This window comes from Pseudorca crassidens, chromosome 3 (assembly GCF_039906515.1).
Source record: "Pseudorca crassidens isolate mPseCra1 chromosome 3, mPseCra1.hap1, whole genome shotgun sequence".
Lineage (NCBI taxonomy): Eukaryota > Metazoa > Chordata > Mammalia > Artiodactyla > Delphinidae > Pseudorca > Pseudorca crassidens.
In genome coordinates, this window is record NC_090298.1 from 164,412,663 (window position 1) to 164,433,140 (window position 20,478).

At 39.6% G+C, this 20,478-nt stretch overlaps 1 pseudogene; it reads left to right on the forward strand.

The window, feature by feature from the left end:
* The window catches only part of LOC137222419 (zinc finger protein 709-like), an 84,957-nt pseudogene extending 66,003 nt beyond the window's left edge, over positions 1–18,954 (forward strand).
* The last annotated feature ends 1,524 nt before the right edge of the window (positions 18,955–20,478 follow it).

The window sequence follows — 20,478 nt, forward strand, 5'->3', positions numbered from 1 at the left end:
CAGGTAGGGCCATGTCCAGTGGTGTGTTTTGGGGTGTCTGTGAACTTGGTATGATTTTAGGCAGTCTCTCTTCTACTGGATTGGGTTGTGTTCCTGTCTTGCTAGTTGTTTGGCATGGGGTGTCCAGCATTGGAGCTTGCTGGCCGTTGAGTGGAGCTCGGTCTTAGGGTTGAGACAGAGATCGCTGGGAGACCCCTCGCTGATAGATATTACATAGGGTCGGGAGGTCTCTGGTGGTCCGCTGTACTGAACTCAGCTCTCCCACCTCAGAGGCTCAGCCCTGACAGCAGGCTGGAGCACCAAGACCCTGTCAGCCACACGGCCAGGTACGTGAGGAGTTTCTTACCCTCTGGGAAGTCTGAAGTCTTCTGCCAGCGTATAGTAGGTGTTCTATAGTTGTTCCACATGTAGGTGTATGTGCGGTGTATTTGTGTGGAGGAAAGTGATCTCCACGTCTTTTTCCTGGCATCTACCTTATATTTTTAAAGATCTTAGTTTCATTTATTGTTTTTCTCCTCTCTTTTTAGTGTTTATTTATTTCCACTGTGATCTTTGTTATTTCTTTCATTTTACTAACTTTTCCATTTGCTTTTTTTCTTTTTCTAGTTCCTTGATATATAAAGTTAGGTTTTTTGAGATCTTGTTTGTTTCTTGATTTATCACTATGAACTTCCCTCTTGGAAATGCTTTTGCTGCATCCTGTATGTTTCAGTATGTTGCACAATAGTCCCCCTTTACCTGCAGTTTTTCTTTTCTCTTTTTCTTTTTTAAGGTTTTTAAATTTATTTTTGGCTGTGTTGGGTCCTCGTTTCTGTGTGTGGGCTTTCTCTAGTTGCGGTGAGCTGGGTCCACTCTTCATGGCACTGCACAGACCTCTCACTGTCGTGGCCTCTCTTGTTGCAGAGCAAAAGCTCCACACGTGCAGGCTCAGTAGTTGTGGCTCACAGGCCCAGTTGCTCCGCGGAATGTGGGATCTTCCCAGACCAGGGCTCAAACCTGTTTCCCCTGCACTGGCAGGCAGATTCTCAAGCACTGCGCCACCAGGCAAGCCCTGCAGTTTTGCTTTTTACACTTCCAGTTACCTGCAGTCAACTGTGGTCTGAAAATATTAAATGGAAAATTACAGAAATAGACATTTTTTTTTTAACATCTTTATTGGGGTATAATTGCTTTACAATGGTGTGTTAGTTTCTGCTTTATAACAAAGTGAATCAGTCATACATAAACATATGTTCCCATATGTCTTCCCTGTTGCGTCTCTCTCCCTCCCACCCTCCCCATCCCACCCCTCCAGGCTGTCACAAAGCACCGAGCCAATATCCCTGTGCCATGCGGCTGCTTCCCACTAGCTATCTACCTTACTGCATTTGTTAGTTTGTATATGCCCATGACTCTCTCTCGCCCTGTCACTGCTCACCCTTCCCCCTCCCCATAACCTCAAGTCCGTTCTCTAAGAGGTCTGCGTCTTTATTCCTGCTTTACCCCTAGGTTCTTCATGACATTTTTTTCTTAAATTCCATACATATGTGTTAGCATAATCCCACTACTGGGCATATACCCTGAGAAAACCAAAATTCAAAAAGAGTCATGTACCAAAATGTTCATTGCAGCTCTATTTACAATAGCCCGGAGATGGAAACAACCTAAGTGCCCGTCATCGGATGAATGGATAAAGAAGATGTGGCACATATATACAATGGAATATTACTCAGCCATAAAAAGAAACGAAATTGAGCTATTTGTAATGAGGTGGATAGACCTAGAGTCTGTCATACAGAGTGAAGTAAGTCAGAAAGAAATAGACATTTTTTAAATACGTTAAACATTTTTTAAAATAAAGTTTTGAATTGTGCAGTGTCCTGAGGAGTATGATAAAACTTTGTGCCATCCTGCTCCATCTTACCTGGGATATGAATCATCCCTTTTTTCATTGTATACACACTGTGTGTGCATGTGTATGTATAGGAAAAAACATAATATTTGTGGGGTTAATTACTATTCATGGTTTCAGGCATGCACTCAGTGTCTTGGAATGTATCCCTCACAGATAATGGGGTTCTACTATATTTCCATGTCATTTGTCTCAAGGTACTTTTTAAAATTTCTCTTTTGATTTCTTTAACCTATTGGTTGTTCAGTATCATTTTTAATCTCCACATGTGAATTTTCCAGTTATCTTCTCATAATGGATTTCTAGTTGTATGGCACTGTGGTCAGGAAAGATGCTTTATATGACTTTCATCTTCTTAAATTTATTAAGACTTGTTTTGTGGCCTAACATATGCTCTCTCCTAGAGAATGTTCCATGTGCCCTTGAGAAGATTGTGTATTCTGTTGCTTTTGGATGGAATGACTGGCCTAATGTGTCACTGAAGTCCAGTGTTTCTTTATTGATTTTCTGTCTGAATGATGTATCCACTGATGAAATTGGGGTATTAAAGTCCCTTTCTGTTATTTTTTATTTTTTTTATTTTATTTTTTTTGCTGTACGCGGGCCTCTCACTGTTGTGGCCTCTCCCGTTGCGGAGCACAGGCTCTGGACGCGCAGGCTCAGCGGCCATGGCTCACGGGCCCAGCCGCTCCACAGCATGTGGGATCTTCCCGGACCAGGGCACGAACCCGTGTCCCCTGCATTGGCAGGCGGACCCTCAACCACTGCGCCACCAGGGAAGCCCCCTTTCTGTTATTGTATGGCTTTCTACTTCTCCCTTTAGATCTGTTAAATTTTGTTTTACATATTCAGATGTTCCTTTTTTCAGTGCATAAATGTTTACAAATGTTATATTCTCTTTTTGGATTTACTTCTTTATCATTATATAATGACCTTTTTTGTCTCTTATAACAGTCTCTATCTTAAATCTATTTTGACTGCCCAGTTTTCTTCTGGTTTCCATTTGCATGGAATATTTTTTTCCATCCTTTCAGTCTGTGTGTGCACTTGTACCTCAGGTGAGGTTTTTGTAGGCAGTATATAGGTGAGTCTTTTTTTTTTAATTCATTCAGCCACTCTGTGTTTTGATGGGAGAATTTATTATTTGTTTTACATTTAAAGTAATTATTGATAGGTATGTCCTTATTGCTATTTTGTTCACTGTTTTCTGGCTGTTTTGTAATTCCTATTTTCCTGTCTTCTTTGCTTGCTTAGATTCCTGTCTTTTTTGGTATGCTTAGATTCCTTTACCTTTTTCTTTTGTGTATCTACCACAGGTATACCACAGAGATATTGCAGGTTCAGCCCACTGCAATAAAGCAGTTATCACAATGAAGCAATTATCACATGAATTTTGGTTTCCTAGTGTATATAAATCTATGTTTACCCTATATTATGGTCTATTAAGTGTATAACAGCATTATGTATAAAAAGTGTATATACCTTACTTTTAAAATACTTTAGAGCTAAAAAATACCAACCATCATCTGAGCCTTCAGTGAGTCATTGTAGTAACATCAAAGATCACTGATCACAGATCACCATAACAAATAGTATAATAATTTGAAAGGAGAAAGGGGAATCAAGATGACAGGGTAGGAGGATGTGGAACTCCCCTACCCCTACAACACATCAAAAATACTTGCTACAGTTCTCACAGAAAATTAACTGGAACCTGGCAGAACTTTTTTTTTGGCCCACACTGCACAGCTTGCAGGATCTTAGTTAACCAACCAGGAATTGAACACACGCCCGTACAGTGGAAGTGCAGAGTCTTAACCACTGGACTACCAGGGAGGTCCCCAGAAGAACTTCTGTACAACCAAAGCCACAAGAAAGATCTCCACGTAACTGGGTAGGACAGAAAAAAAGACATTAGGTTGGGATCTGTGCCCTTGGGAGGGATCTGAAAGGAAGAGAAGGTCCACACGGGCAGCCCCTCACCTTGGGGAGCAAGCAGGTGGAGCCACAATCTGTGCATCCCAGTCCTGGCGTCCTGTGGAGAGGAGACTAGCCCTCTTGGCTGCTCGGAAAACCACTGGGACAGTCAGAAGGGCTGGAGAAGCCAAGATGCTACTCGCAAGGAGTGTGCACATGCTGGCTTGTCAACAATCAGCGCAGAGAGAGCCTGGCACTGGCAGCTACTGCCTCGCCACTCCCCAGTGTGAATTGGGCAAACACCCTGGCCCTCTACACTCCACACCACAGCCTGGTGGGAGATCTGGGCCAACTGGGCCCTGGGAAAAGACTCGGTCTGTACACAAAGACAGACCAAGGGTCTTGGGTGTGATCTTGGTGGGGCAGCTGGAAGCAACCATTGTCCTTGCACACACAGGGCAGCACCCCAGGAATCCTAGGCAGATAGGCTCTGGGAGAGGACTCAGTCTAGCTATGCAGAGACAGCCCGGAGAACCCGGGTGTGATCCAGGCAGGGCAGCAGCAGATGTTGTCATGCATATAGGAACATACAGCAACTCATCTCTCGTTGCCCATAACTGGCAATTCCCTATGCATAGGGCAAATGAGAACACCCACATCAAAGTGGGTAGAAGCTGAGGCACTATCTTACCATAACTGGCCCCCAACCCATGTATGGCACCCCACCTTCAGGAAGGCACTCAAAACTCCAAGCTTCTCCTTAAGGAGCAAAGGGTTTAGACCCCACACTTGGCACCCCAGCTTTTAAGAGTCACACATGAAGACAAGCCCCCCAAACATCTAGCCTTTCAGGGGTGGGGGGCACAACCACACAGCATGTGGGATCCTAGTTCCCTGATCAGGGATGGAACCCACGTCCTCTGCAGTGGAAGGGCAGAATCTTATAACCACTGGACCACCAGGGAAGTCCCAAAACATCTAGCTTTGAAAACCAGTGGGGCTTGTGTCCATGAGACCAACAAGGCTATAGTGAACTGAGAACAGCTCTTAAAGGGTCCTCTTTTCTAATGTTCCACTTGTTTATATCATTTTCAGACATACCTTATTTTATTGTGATTCACTTTATTGCACTTTACAGATAATGCATTTTTTGCAAGTTGAAGATTGGTTGTAACCCTGTGTGAAGCAAATCTATCGGCACCTTTTTTTCAATAGCATTTGCTCATTTTGTGTGTCTGTCACATTTTGGTAATTCTCACAGTATTTCAAATTTTTGTTACATTTGTTATGGTGGTCTGTGATCTTTGATGGTTAGCATTTTTTAGCAATAAAGTATTTTTAAATTAAGGTATGTACATTGTATTTTTATACATAATGCTAGTGCACACTTAATAGAGTACAGAATAGTATAACTTTTACATGCACTGGCAAACCAAAAAATTCATGTGATTTGCTTTATTGTGGTAGTCTGGAACTGAACCCTCATTGTCTCCAAGGTATGCCTGTACCTCCTAATGAATTTCTTTTACTGTTTCTTGTAAAACCAGGTGTATTGATGTTAGAGTCCCTCAATTTTTTCTCAGAAAGTATTTCTCCATCACTGTTTTTCCTGAGATGCAGCAGTCCTAGAGATTTTTTTTATTACAAAGGCTTATCTGCTTTTTAATATTTTTTTATTGAAGTATAGTTGATTTACAGTGTGTATTCATTTCAGGTATCCAGCAAAGTTATTCAGTTATATATATATTCAGTTATTATATATATATTCAGTTATTTTATATATATAATTATTTTCCAGATTCTTTTCACATATAGGTTATTACAAAGTATTCTCCCTCACTTTTGAAGAATAATTTTGCTTGACACAGAGTTTTAGGATGGTGGGTTTTTACCTTCTGCACTTTAAATATTTCATTCCACTCTCTTCTTGCATATTTGGGGTTTTTTGTTGTTGTTTTTGTTTGGTTTTGGTATGTTAATGTTTACAGCAGCTTTATTCATAATCACCAAAACCTGGAAACAACTCAAATGTCATTTGGTGAATGAATAAATTATAGTACATCTGTACAATGCAATCCTACTCAGCAATAAAAAGTAATGAACTGTTAATATGTGCAACAACATGGATAAATCTTATATATATATTCATATATGTGTATATATATATGTATGTATATATATTCATCTGTATGTATATATATGTGTATGTGTATATATGTATATATATGTATATATGTATGTATATGTATGTATATGTGTGTATATACATGTGTGTGTGTGTATATATATATATATATATATATATATATATAGCTAAGTGAAAGAACCCAGATTCCAAAGGATAAATATGATGTGATTCCAGTTATATGATATTTCTTGCTTGCATAGTTTTTGAAAAGAGGTCTGATTTAATTCTTATCCTTGTTTAAATAAAACTAAGGTTTGTTTTTTCCCTCTGGCTTCTTTCAGAATGTTCCCTTTGTCTTTGATTTTTCTCCAGTTGAAAATGATATGCTTGGCAGTGCAGTTTTTGGTGTTCTTTTTTTTCATGTTTTGTGTTTTTCTTAGCTTCCTGAATCTGCAGTTTGCTGTCTATCACTAATGTTAGGAAAATCTCAGTGATGATTGCTTCACTTATTTTTTTTGTTCCTTTCTGCTTTTCTATCAGGTATTCTCATTTTGTGTATTTTACACCTGCTGTCATTGTCCCAAAGTTCTTAGATATTGTATTCTTTTTTGTCTTTGCATTAAGCCCTGGTGAAACAGTCTCTTTTGAGGATAGGCCTTGTTAAGAATAGTTATTTCAAAATAGCTTCTTTCTTTCTTTCCAATTTTGGAAACAGTGGTTTGCTCTGTGTCTTCAGTTCTTTGCTTTTCTTCTTGTGAGGTTAGGAAGGATGATTTCTAAGTTCTTTATACAAAGAACAAGAAAAGAGAAGTCTCTGACTCCAGTTTTTTGACTGCTGACAGCTTTGAAGCCTCATCCCTCCTTCCTCCTCTTGTGACCCACATGTATCCATGATGATAGGAAAGCCTTAGTTTCCTTCCTGTGGCAGTGACAAGAGATTCAATTCATGCCTGCTCCTGCCCTTGTATGTGAACTCTCTCTTCAGTCCACCCACAACCTCAACTAAAAAATAAGTCCATGTACTTTTCCTTGCACTCTCAAGCCATTTCATGCCTTCTTGAGAGGCCTGCCTTACTCCCCAGAGACCTCAATTATGGAAGTAATAAACCTTTGTACACTATTGGCAGTGTGTGGTGTCATCAACTTACATATTCCTGTAATCGGGGCTGGGCTGTTATGCTTCTGTGCACCATATGGGAGTTCAGAAGTGAGAGATGTTGGGAGGATTGCCTCTGGAGTGGCTGGCCAGGAAACTTCCACCTGAAATTAGAGAATGGAGGTTTTACATTGTTTGGAGGAAAGCGCTGTGAATTCTTTATGTATTATATAATCATGGGCAGATTCACCATCAGACCTTTGTGGAGTGTTGTGAATTCCTGTGCAATATGCAGCTCTTAACCCATTCCTCAAGGTTATTTAGCAAGGGCTTTGACCAAAAAGAAATGTTTTAGCACTTTATCATTTCATTATGTGTGCCTGTGTGTGCTAAAAACCTAGTGAGAAGCAGCCCTGAGGCTCATTGTGTATAGGGTTTTGTGGAGGTCTAAGTAGCTGTGTCTTTTTAGCATGTCATACCATGCAAAGTTGTCTGAGCCTTAACTTCTGAATAACTTCCTAGCTCCATGAATGGGACAGAGAGAGAATGGAGAAACTGAGTCTGCAATAAATTTTACACAAGCTAAAAGTACTACTTCTTTACAACAATATTTTAATCTAGCCAGTTGCACCTGGCTATTTCTTATCACCTGGAGTAATTCTCAGGCCAGTATGGCAAACTGATCCTTGTCACAAGTTGGATTTCCACAGGCCTCCTGGACTCTCATGTTTGGTGATGAGAATAGAAGAAAAAGCTTCCAGTTCTTCACTGTGTTTTATTCATTGAAAGCTCCTGCAGATTTGACCTCATACATCATGGAGTGTACTGAGTTAAATGGTGTGTAATAACAAGGGAGATGAGTTTTTCTCACAAGAGATTGATGTGTTTAAAATGATTCATTTGTGTAGCATTTCTCTCATTTCTCCAGGGTGCTCTAGACCCTGACATCAGAGAGCAATAACATTTAAAGTAATCACAGTGAAAATGAATAAATAATTTGCATGTGTTCATTATGCTGTTAAATTCATGAAGAAGTAAGTAAGGACATAGAGTCAGTTTCTGATGACCAAGACATAAAATAAATGTTTGAAGGTGACAGAATCATATGTAATCTTCCTGTAAATTGAGTATAAATCCCCAGTTCTGTCAGACTCACACATTTTACTGGAAACATATTTGGTCTGTTTTAGGACCCAGTGACCTTTGAGGATGTGGCTGTGAACTTCACCCAGGAGGAGTGGGCTTTACTGAATCCTTTGCAGAAGAAACTTTATAGAGATGTGATGCAGGAAATCTTGAGGAACCTGGCCTCAATAGGTAAGCATGACAACATTCCTTCACTTCTTCAGTTAGAGAACAAGTATTTCTTGCCCATCAACACTGTTCCAAGATGTGGAATATGGAAAAGTAATACAGTAGTCCCCCCTTATCCGCAGGGGATACATTCCAAGACCACCAGTGGATGCCTGAAACTGCAGATAGTACTGAATCCTATACATACATACCTATGATAATAAGTTTAATTTAGAAATTTGGTGCACAGTAAGATATTGATAACAATAAGAATAAAACATGTAAAATAGACATGAACTTAACATGCATAAGTGTTAAGTGTCCATAACTTGCAGTTTGAGATGAGACAGCAAAACTAAGATCAACTTCTTTTTCCTTCTTTACAATTTCATGATAGAAGATTCATTTTTCCTATAGATCTTAGCAACATCAGTGTATGATTTTTTTCTTCCCTTAAATCAAGAACTTTCATCTTTTCACTGAAAGGAAGCACTTTATAACTTTTCTTTGGCATATCCTAATTACCAACATCACTATTCTTGTGCTTTGGCGCCATCGTTAATTAAAATAAGGACTACTTGAACACAAGCACTGCAATACCACCACGGTGATCTGAAAACTGAGATGGCTACTAAGTTACTGATGGGCAGATAGCATATACAGATTGGATACACTGAACAAAGGGATGATTCACATCCTGGATGGGACAGACCTGGACATTGCAAGATTTCATCATATTACTTGGAAGGGTGCACGGTGTAAATTAGTATTTTCAGACTGCAATTGACCATAGGTAACTGACACCATCGAAAGCGAAACTGTGGGTAAGGGGGAACTGCTGTACATTGGTAAATAAACTAAGCATGGTCACAGCTCATTGTGGACCTAAAATCTAATATTTTTCTATAATTTCTAATAATTTGCATTATTTTTCTGGGTCTGCATTTTAGGGGAAAAAATGGGACAGTCATAACACTGAAGATTGGTACAAAATCCAAGGGAGAAAACTAAGGTGAGTCACACACACAGTAGATATCAGTGTGCCACATGAGAATCCTGGTATGTCATAAACTTTTTAAAATAAAACAACCCCAGCTTCAAAGTTATCCATAAATTTTTTTCACCAAAAACATTTACTTAAACATGGACATCTATGTCCAGTGTTTTTGGAAACAATATTAAGAAACCCAATATATTAATATTACTGTTTTCATAATAGGTATGTCAAGTCCTCTTACAGAGCTTTCAGTATAAATCACCCTCAAAAAATTCAGAAAGGGCAAAAAACCTTCACTTTTGCTATAAAATATAAAAATGTAATTCTAATACCCTACTAATAAATGTGAAATTGTTAAAGAAATCATCAATAATTTCTCATTTTTTACAGAAGTCATATGGTAGAAAAACTCTGTGAAAGCAAAGAAGGTAATCAAGATGGAGAAACTGTCAGCCAGATTCCAAATCTTAATCTGAACCAGAAAACCCTTTCTGGAGTAAAACCATGTGACTGTAACGTGTGTGGGAAAGTCTTCATGCGTCATTCATTCCTTAATAGGCACATCAGATCTCACAGTGGACACAAACCATATGAGTATCATGAAGATGAGGAGAAGCCATATAAATGCAAGGGATGTGGGAAAGCCTTCAGTTACCACAAATCTGTTCACAGACATGAAAAGACTCACACTGGAGAGAAATCCTATGAATGTAAGGAATGTGGGAAAGCCTTCACGTGGTTCACAACCTTTCAAAGACACATGATGATAACACACACTGGAGAAGGACCCTATAAATGGAAGGAATGTGGGAAAGCCTGTAGTTATTCCGCTTCCTTTCGAGCACATGAAAGAAATCACACTGGAGAAAAACCCTATGAATGTAAGCAGTGTGGTAAAGCCCTCAGCTGTCCCAGTTCCTTTCGAAGACATGAAAGGATTCACACTGCAGAGAAACAATACGAATGTAAACTATGTGAGAAAACCTTCAGTTCTCCTCTAGGTTTGCAAATACATGAAAGAATTCACACTGGAGAGAAACCCTATGAATGTGAGGAATGTGGTAAAGCCTTCATTTCTCTTTCAAGCATTCGTACACACATGATAACACATACTGGAGATGAACCTTATAAATGTAAGGAATCTGGGAAAGCCTCCATTTGTCCCAGTTCGTTTTGATCACATGAAAGGATTCACACTGGAGAGAAGTCATATGAATGTATATACACTGTGGTAAAACTTCCAGTTGGCCCAGTTCATTTCGAATACACGAAAGAACTCACACTGGAGAGAAACCCTATGAATGTACAGAATGTGGGAAAACCTTCATTTATCACACAACCTTTCAAGGACACGTGAGAAAGCACACTGGAGAGAAACCCTATAAATGTAAAAAAAGAATGTGGGAAAGCCTTCATTTCTCCCTCAAGTGTTCAAACACACATGGTAACACGCACTGGAGATGGACCTTGTAAGTAAGGAATGTGGAAAAGCATTGTTTTCTCTGTTCATTTAGAATATTTCAAAGAACTCACACAGGAGAGAAACCCTATGAATGTAAACAATGTGGCAGAGCCTTCAGTTGTTACGCATCCTTTTGAACACATGAAAAAACTCACACTGGAGAGAAACTTTATGAATGTACAGATGTGGGAAAACCTTCATTTACTGCACTACCTTTCAAGGACACATGAGAATACACACTGGCAAGAAACCCTACAAATGTAGAGAAGGTGGGAAAGCCTTCAGTCGACCCAGTTCCTTTCGAAGGCATGAAAGATCTCATACTTAATGGAAACTTCTTGAATGTAAGCAATGTGGGGAAAACATCAGTTGGCCTTCATTCTTACATGTGAAAACTCCCACTGGAAAGAAACCCTATATGTGTAAGAAATCTGAGTAAGTCTGATACAAATTAATCCATGTATAACGTTCCAAAAAAAATAACACGAAAGAATAATTTTTAGAGTTACATCGTCTTTATCAGTGCCTCATTCTTAAAGGGGATCTCTCGACTGGATATTTACTACTTACGTTCAAAAATGAACACTGAAGGTTTTGGACGAAGCGCAGGGAGAGGACTGGGGTTGGCGGCTTGAACATAGCCTGAAGGGGTTAGTGCACCACGGCTAGCCGGGAGGGAGTCCGGGGAAAAGTCTGCACCTGCCGAAGAGGCAAGAGACTTTTTCTTCCCTCTTTGTTTCCTGGTGCGTGAGGAGAGGGGTTTAAGAACGCTGCTTAAAGGAACTCCAGAGACGGGCACGAGCCGCGGCTAAAAGCGCGAACCCCAGAGACGGGTGTGAGCCGCGGCTAAAAGCGCGAACCCCAGAGACGGGCGCGAGCCACGGCTAAAAGTGCAGACCCCAGAGACGGGCGGGAGACGCTAAGGCTGCTGCTGCCGCCGCCACCAAGGGGCCTGTGTGCAAGCACAGGTCACTCTCCACACCCCTCTTCTGCAGAGCCTGTGCAGCCCGCCACTGCTAGGTTCCCAGGATCCAGCGACAACTTCCCCGGGAGAACGCATGGCGGGCCTCAGGCTGGTGCAAAGTCACGCCAGCCTTTGCCGCCGCAGGCCCGCCCCGCACTCCGTGCCCCTCCCTCCCTGCCGGCCTGAGTGCGCCAGAGCCCCCGAATCAGCGGCTCCTTTAACCCCGTCCTGTCTGAGCAAAAAACAGACACCCTCCAGCGACCTACACGCAGAGGCGGGGCCAAATCCAAAGCTGAGCCCCCGTGAGCTGTGAGAACAAAGAAGAGAAAGGGAAATCTTTCCCAGCAGCCTCAGAAGCAGCGGATTAAAGCTCCACAATCAACTTGATATACCCTGCATCTGTGGAATACCTGAATAGACAACCAATCATCCCAAATTAAGGAAGTGGACTTTAGGAGCAAGATCTATGATTTTTTTCCCTTTTCCTCTTTTTGTGAATGTGTATGTGTATGCTTCTGTGTGAGATCTTGTCTGTATAGTCTTGCTTCCACTATTTGTTCTAGGGTTCTATCCGTCCATGGTTTTTTTTAAATTTTTTTCTTAATAATTAGTTTTAATTTTAATAACGTTATTATACTTTACCTTCGTTTTCTTTCTTTCCTTCCTTCCTTCCTTCCCTCCTTTAGACAACGAATCATCCCAAATTGAGGAGGTGGTCTCTGAGAGCAAGATTTATGATTTTTCCCTTTATCTCTTTTAGTGAGGGTGTATGTGTATGCTTCTGTGTAAGATTTTGTCTGTATAGCTTTGCTTCCAACATTTGTCCTAAGGTTCTATCTGTCCCTTTTTTTTTTCTAAATAAGAATTTTTTAATTCAATAACTTTATTATACTTTATTTTTACTGTATCTTCTTTCTTTGTCTTTTTTCCTTCTTTCCCTCCTTCCTCCCTCCCTCCCTCCTTTCTTTCCTTCTTGCCTTCTTTCCTTCTTTTCTTTCTTCCTTCCTTCCTTCCCTCCTTTCCTTCTTTCTTTCCTCATACTTCTACTAATTCTCTCTACTTTTTCTCCCTTTTATTCTGAGCCATGTGGATGAAAGGCTCTTGGTGCTCCAGCCAGGAGTCAGGGCTCTGCCTCTGAGGTAGGAGAGCCAACTTCAGGACACTGGTCAACAAGAGACCTCCCAGCTCCACATAATGTCAAACGGCGAAAATCTCCCAGAGACCTCCATCTTAACACCAGCACCCAGCTTCACTCAACGACCAGCAAGCCACAGTGCTGGACAACCTACGCCAAACAACTAGCAAAACAGGAACACAACCTCACCCATTAGCAGAGAGGCTGCCTAAAATCATAATAAGGCCACAGACACCCCAAAACACACCACCAGACGTGAACCTGCCCACTAGACAGACAAGCTCCAGCCTCATCCACCACAACACAGGCACTAGTCCCCTCCACCAGGAAGCCTACACAACCCACTGAACCAACCTTAGCCACTGGAGACAGACATCAAAAACAGCGGGAACTACGAACCTGCAGTCTGCAAAAAGGAGACCCCAAACACAGTAAGATAAGCAAAATGAGAAGACAGAAAAACACACAGCAGATAAAGGAGCAAAATAAAAATGCACCAGACCTAACAAATGAAGAGGAAATAGGTAGTCTACCTGAAAAAGAATTCAGAATAATGATAGTAAGGATGATCCAAAATCTTGGAAATAGAATGGACAAAATGCAAGAAACAGTTAACAAAGACCTAGAAGAACTAAAGATGAAACAAGCAACGATGACCAACACAATAAATGAAATTAAAAGTACTCTAGATGGGATCAATAGCAGAATAACTGAGGCAGAAGAACGGATAAGTGACCTGGGAGATAAAATAGTGGAAATAACTACTGCAGAGCAGAATAAAGAAAAAAACATGAAAAGAATTGAGGACAGTCTCAGAGACCTCTGGGACAACATTAAACGCACCAACATTCGAATTATAGGGGTTCCAGAAGAAGAAGAGACAAAGAAAGGGACTGGGAAAATATTTGAAGAGATTATAGTTGAAAACTTCCCTAATATGGGAAAGGAAATAGTTAATCAAGTCCAGGAAGCACAGGGAGTCCCATACAGGATAAATACAAGGAGAAATACGCCAGGACACATATTAATCAAACTGTCAAAAATTAAATACAAAGAAAGCATATTAAAAGCAGCAAGGGAAGAAAAACAAATAACACATAAGGGAATCCCCATAAGGTTAACAGCTGATCTCTCAGCAGAAACCCTACAAGCCAGAAGGGAGTGGCAGGACATACTGAGAATGATGAAGGAGAAAAACCTGCAGCCAAGACTACTCTACCCAGCAAGGATCTCATTCAAATTTGATGGAGAAATTAAAACCTTTACAGACAAGCAAAAGCTGAGAGTGTTCAGCACCACCAAACCAGCTTTACAACAAATGCTAAAGGAACTTCTCTAGACAAGCAACACAAGAGAAGGAAAACACCTACAATAACGAACCCAAAACAATTTAGAAAATGGGAATAGGAACATACATATCGATAATTACCTTAAATGTAAATGGACTAAATGCTCCCACCAAAAGACACAGATTGGCTAAATGGATACAAAAACAAGACCCTTGTATATGCTGTCTACAAGAGACCCACTTCAGACCTAGAGACACATACAGACTGAAAGTAAGGGGATGGAAAAAGATATTCCATGCAAATGGAAACCAAAAGAAAGCTGGAGTAGCAATTCTCATATCAAACAAAATAGACTTTAAAATAAGGACTATTAAAAGAGACAAAGAAGGACACTACATAATGATCAAGGGATCGATCCAAGAAGAAGATATAACAATTGTAAATATTTATGCACCCAACATAGGAGCGCCTCAATACATAAGGCAAATACTAACAGCCATAAAACGGGAAATCGACAGTAACACATTCATAGTAGGGGACTTAAACACCCCACTTTCACCCATGGACAGATCATCCAAAATGAAAATAAATAAGGAAACACAAGCTTTAAATGATACATTAAACAAGATGAACTTAATTGATACTTATAGGCCACTCCATCCAAAAACAACAGAATACACATTTTTCTCAAGTGCTCATGGAACATTCTCCAGGATAGATCATATCTTGGGTCACAAATCAAGCCTTGGTAAATTTAAGAAAATTGAAATTGTATCAAGTATCTTTTCTGACCACAACACCATGAGACTAGATATCAATTACAGGAAAAGATCTGTAAAAAATAAACACACATGGAGGCTAAACAATACACTACTTAATAATGAAGTGATCACTGAAGAAATCAAAGAGGAAATTAAAAAATACCTAGAAACAAATGACAATGGAGACGCAACGACCCAAAACCTATGGGATGCAGCAAAAGCAGTTCTAAGGGGGAAGTTTATAGCAATACAAGCCCACCTTAAGAAGCAGGAAACATCTTGAATAAACAACCTAACCTTGCACCTCAAGCAATTAGAGAAATAACAAAAAACCCCCAAAGCTAGCAGAAGGAAAGAAATCATAAAAATCAGATCAGAAATAAATGAAAAAGAAATGAAGGAAATAATAGCAAAGATCAATAAAACTAAAAGCTGGTTCTTTGAGAAAAGAAACAAAATAGATAAACCACTAGCCAGACTCATCAAGAAAAAAAGGAAGAAGACTGAAATCAATAGCATTAGAAATGCAAAAGGAGAGGTAACAACTGACACTGCAAAAATACAAAAGATCATGAGAGATTACTACAAGCAACTCTATGCCAATAAAATGGACAATCTGGATGAAATGGACAAATTCTTAGAAATGCACAACCTGCCAAGACTGAATCAGGAAGAAATAGAAAATACGAACAGACCAATCACAAGCACTGAAATTGAAACTGTGATTAAAAATCTTCCAACAAACAAAAGCCCAGGACCAGATGGCTTCACAGGCGAATTCTATCAAACATTTAGAGAAGAGCTAACACCTATCCTTCTCAAACTCTTCCAAAATATAGCAGAGGGAGGAACACTCCCAAATTCCTGCTACGAGGCCACCATCACCTTGATACCAAAACCAGACAAGGATGTCACAAAGAAAACTACAGGCCAATATCACTGATGAACATAGATGCAAAAATCCTCAACAAAATACTAGCAAACAGAATCCAACAGCACATTAAAAGGATAATACACCATGATCAAGTGGGTTTATTCCAGGAATGCAAGGATTCTTCAATATATGCAAATCTATCAATGTGATAAACCATATTAAGAAATTGAAGGAGAAAAACCACATGATCATCTCAATAGATGCAGAGAAAGCTTTTGACAAAATTCAACACCCATTTATCATAAAAACCCTGCAGAAAGTAGGCATAGAGGGAACTTTCCTCAACATAATAAAGGCCATATATGACAAGCCCACAGCAAACATCATCCTCAATGGTGAAAAACTGAAAGCATTTCCACTAAGATCAGGAACAAGACAAGGTTGCCCACTCTCACCACTCTTATCCAACATAGTTTTGGAAGTTTTAGCCACAACAATTAGAGAAGAAAAGGAAATAAAAGGAATCCAAATCAGAAAAGAAGAAGTAAAGCTTTCACTGTTTGCAGATGACGTGATCCTATACATAGAGAATCCTAAAGATGCTACCAGAAAACTACTAGAGCTAATCAATGAATTTGGTAAAGTGGCAGGATACAAAATTAAGGCACAGAAATCTCTGGCATTCCTATATACTAATGATGAAAAATCTGAAAGTGAAATCAAGAAAACACTCCCATTTACCATTGCAACAAAAAGAATAAAATATCTAGGAATAAACCTACCCAAGGAGACAAAAGACCTGTATGCAGAAAATTATAAGACACTGATGAAAGAAATTAAAGATGATACAAATAGATGGAGCGATATACCATGTTTTTGGATTGGAAGAATCAACATTGTGAAAATGACTCTACTACCCAAAGCAATCAATAGATTCAATGCAATCCCTATCAAACTACCACTGGCATTTTTCACAGAACTAGAGCAAATAATTTCACAATTTGTATGGAAACACAAAAGACCCCGAATAGCCAAAAGCAATCTTGAGAACGAAAAAAGGAGCTGGAGGAATCAGACTCCCTGACTTCAGACTATACTACAAAGCTACAGTAATCAAGACAGTATGGTACTGGCACAAAAACAGAAAGATCAATGGAACAGGATAGAAAGCCCAGAGATAAACCCACGCACATATGGACATCTTACCTTTGATAAAGGTGGCAGGAATGTACAGTGGAGAAAGGACAGCCTCTTCAATAAGTGGTGCTGGGAAAACTGGACAGGTACATGTAAAAGTATGAGATTAGATCACTTCCTAACACCATACACAAAAATAAGCTCAAAATGGATTAAAGACCTAAATGTAAGGCCAGAAACTATCAAACTCTTAGAGGAAAACATAGGCAGAACACTCTATGACATAAATCACAGCAAGATCCTTTCTGACCCACCCCCTAGAGTAATGGAAATAAAAACAAAAATAAACGAATGGGACCTAATGAAACTTCAAAGCTTTTGCACAGCAAAGGAAACCATAAACAAGACCAAAAGACAACCCTCAGAATGGGAGAAAATATTTGCAAATGAAGCAACCGACAAAGGATTAATCTCCAAAATTTACAAGCAGCTCATGCAGCTCAATAATAAAAAAACAAACAACCCAATCCAAAAATGGGCAGAAGACCTAAATAGACATTTCTCCAAAGAAGATATGCAGACTGCCAACAAACACATGAAAGAATGCTCAACATCATTAATCATTAGAGAAATGCAAATCAAAACTACAATGAGATATCATCTCACACCAGTCAGAATGGCCATCATCAAAAAATCTAGAAACAATAAATGCTGGAGAGGGTGTGGAGAAAAGGGAACACTCTTGCACTGCTGGTGGGAATGTGAATTGGTTCAGCCACTATGGAGAACAGTATGGACGTTCCTTAAAAAACTACAAATAGAACTACCATATGACCCAGCAATCCCACTACTGGGCATATACCCTGAGAAAACCAAAATTCAAAAAGAGTCATGTACCAAAATGTTCATTGCAGCTCTATTTACAATAGCCCAGAGATGGAAACAACCTAAGTGCCCATCATCAGATGAATGGATAAAGAAGATGTGGCACATATATACAATGGAATATTACTCAGCCATAAAAAGAAACGAAATTGAGCTATTTGTAATGAGGTGGATAGACCTAGAGTCTGTCATACCGAGTGAAGTCAGAAAGAAAAAGACAAATACCGTATGCTAACACATATATATGGAATTTAAGGGGAAAAAATGTCATGAAGAGCCGAGGGGTAAGGCAGGAAGAAAGACGCAGACCTACTAGAGAACGGACTTGAGGTTATGGGGAGGGGGAAGGGTGAGCTGTGACAGGGCGAGAGAGAGTCATGGACATATACACACTAACAAACGTAGTAAGGTAGATAGCTAGTGGGAAGCAGCCACATGGCACAGGGATATTGGCTCGGTGCTTTGTGACAGCCTGGAGGGGTGGGATAGGGAGAGTGGGAGGGAGGGAGACGCAAGAGGGAAGACATATGGTAACATATGTATATGTATAACTGATTCACTTTGTTATAAAGCAGAAACTAACACACCATTGTAAAGCAATTATACCCCAATAAAGATGTTAAAAAAAAAAAAAAAACACTGAAGTGAGATAATTCTGTAAGTACTCTGTAAGCAGTACTACATAATGATTAACAGGTATTGTTTTGCCCTTAAAGCAATTAACACTTTTCTCTTTTCATTTTGGAGCCTGTTTGATCCATGGTTGAATTGACATGTATTCCTAATATGCAGGTTGGTTTAATTTTTATGTTTTGATCATTTTGTATGGGGCTATTGATAAATGACATTTTGGTATTTGTTGGGATTTTCCTACTGGCCTCCTGTAGTGCCAGGTATTGGATATTCCTTACCCATTATATAGTCCATCCTTCTTATGAGAAAATCTACTCTTGTTTTGGCCAGAAGAGCCTTATTTCATTTTCCTTGCTAGTAAAAGATGGCATAAATTTGTAAATATCATAGTGTATATAGTCTCATGTGAATTATTTCTATGTTTTGCTCTTTGCTCTTTGTCATTCCTTCTGGCTAGGATTTGAATAATAAAGAGTTTGCATTAACACATAATTGACCAGGGGATTTTTGCAGAAACTAACACCTGTGGCCGGCAATTTGTTATGTAAATGAATATTGAAACACCCACATTTGAGTAAATATCAACTTTTTTTGCACTTAATGTATTTATTTGAAACTTTGTACATGTCTTACAAAAGCATTCTAATATTTCTTTAGAGCGTGATAGGCAGTATAGCAAGCAGAACATCTATTACAAACATACCGTGTTTCACCGTGCTTTCCCCTGGAAGAGTAGACTTTCTGGCGGTTTTTTTTTTTTTTTTTTTTTTTTTTTGGTCCTGTGGGTATTATTTCCTCTAAAATATGTTCGTTTATTTTACCTGGTAGTCGACAAGGTGGATCTTTGCGGGGGACTCTTTTAATATTTTTTTTATTTTTGCGGTACGCGGGCCTCTCATCGCTGCGGCCTCTCCCGTTGTGGAGCACAGGCTCTGGACGTGCAGGCTCAGCAGCCATGGCCCACGGGCCCAGCCGCTCCACGGCATGTGGGATCTTCCCGGACCGGGGCACGAACCCGTGTCCCCCGCATCGGCAGGCAGACTCCCAACCACTGAGCCACCAGGGAAGCCCCGGGGGACTCTTTTAAAAACGTCACAAGAAGGACCAGGTGCGGGACTACCACTGCATTCACCAGAATGGTCAGTTACCCATTCTCTAGCTACTGCTAACAGTAATTGCTTGTAAGTCATTTCATTAAGACTACAATAAATTTTAAATGCATTGAATAAACCGCAGTTACTCAAATGGAAACCCACTTTCTTATACCATTTTCAAGTTTTCCAGAGGATATTGAAGTTTGCCAGATACTGATCGGATCGATCAACTCCTTTCATATATTTATTATACTCTAATATACAAATGGGCTTAGTTATCTGATGGCCAGTCCTCCTGTCTTCCTTTCCTGTAGATGCTATGGAAGCATCATGAATAGTTGTCACCCTGCGGACTAGCCTCTTGTCTTTCCATATAGGAAGAATCACTTCTCCCTTCCATAAGGATGTTATTTCTCCCCTCTGTAGATTTTTAGATTTCTCCTTTAATTGGTTTGGTAGACCATGATTCTCTTATAGTCCCACAAACTCTGGTTTTATATTTCAACAGTATTTCAGATGTGGACACACTGTTGTAATAATTGTCTTGGTAAATATGGTGCCATGAACCAAGATAAGGTTGTACGACTGATAATATTGTTTCTTGCAGTTTCTTTACTTCACCTGTGTAAATCTCAAGGTTGCATATATAACCAGTTTCACTTTCGCTAACAATTCTGACCAAAATTCCATATTTTGTAAGTTTTCCAGGATTTGAATCTGAGTTGTCCTCTCCACTTTATCATTCTCTCGTCAAGTGATAGCTCTTGTTTGGGTATACAGATTGATTGAAATTTTGATAGAAAATAATCCAAAAGAGGTTTAACTTTTGAAATTCTGCAGGAAGTGGAGTTTTCCGAGTTATCATTAAAGTGAAGAAATGTCTATTTGTTCAAACCTTTTTCTCTTCATAATCTTTCGAAAG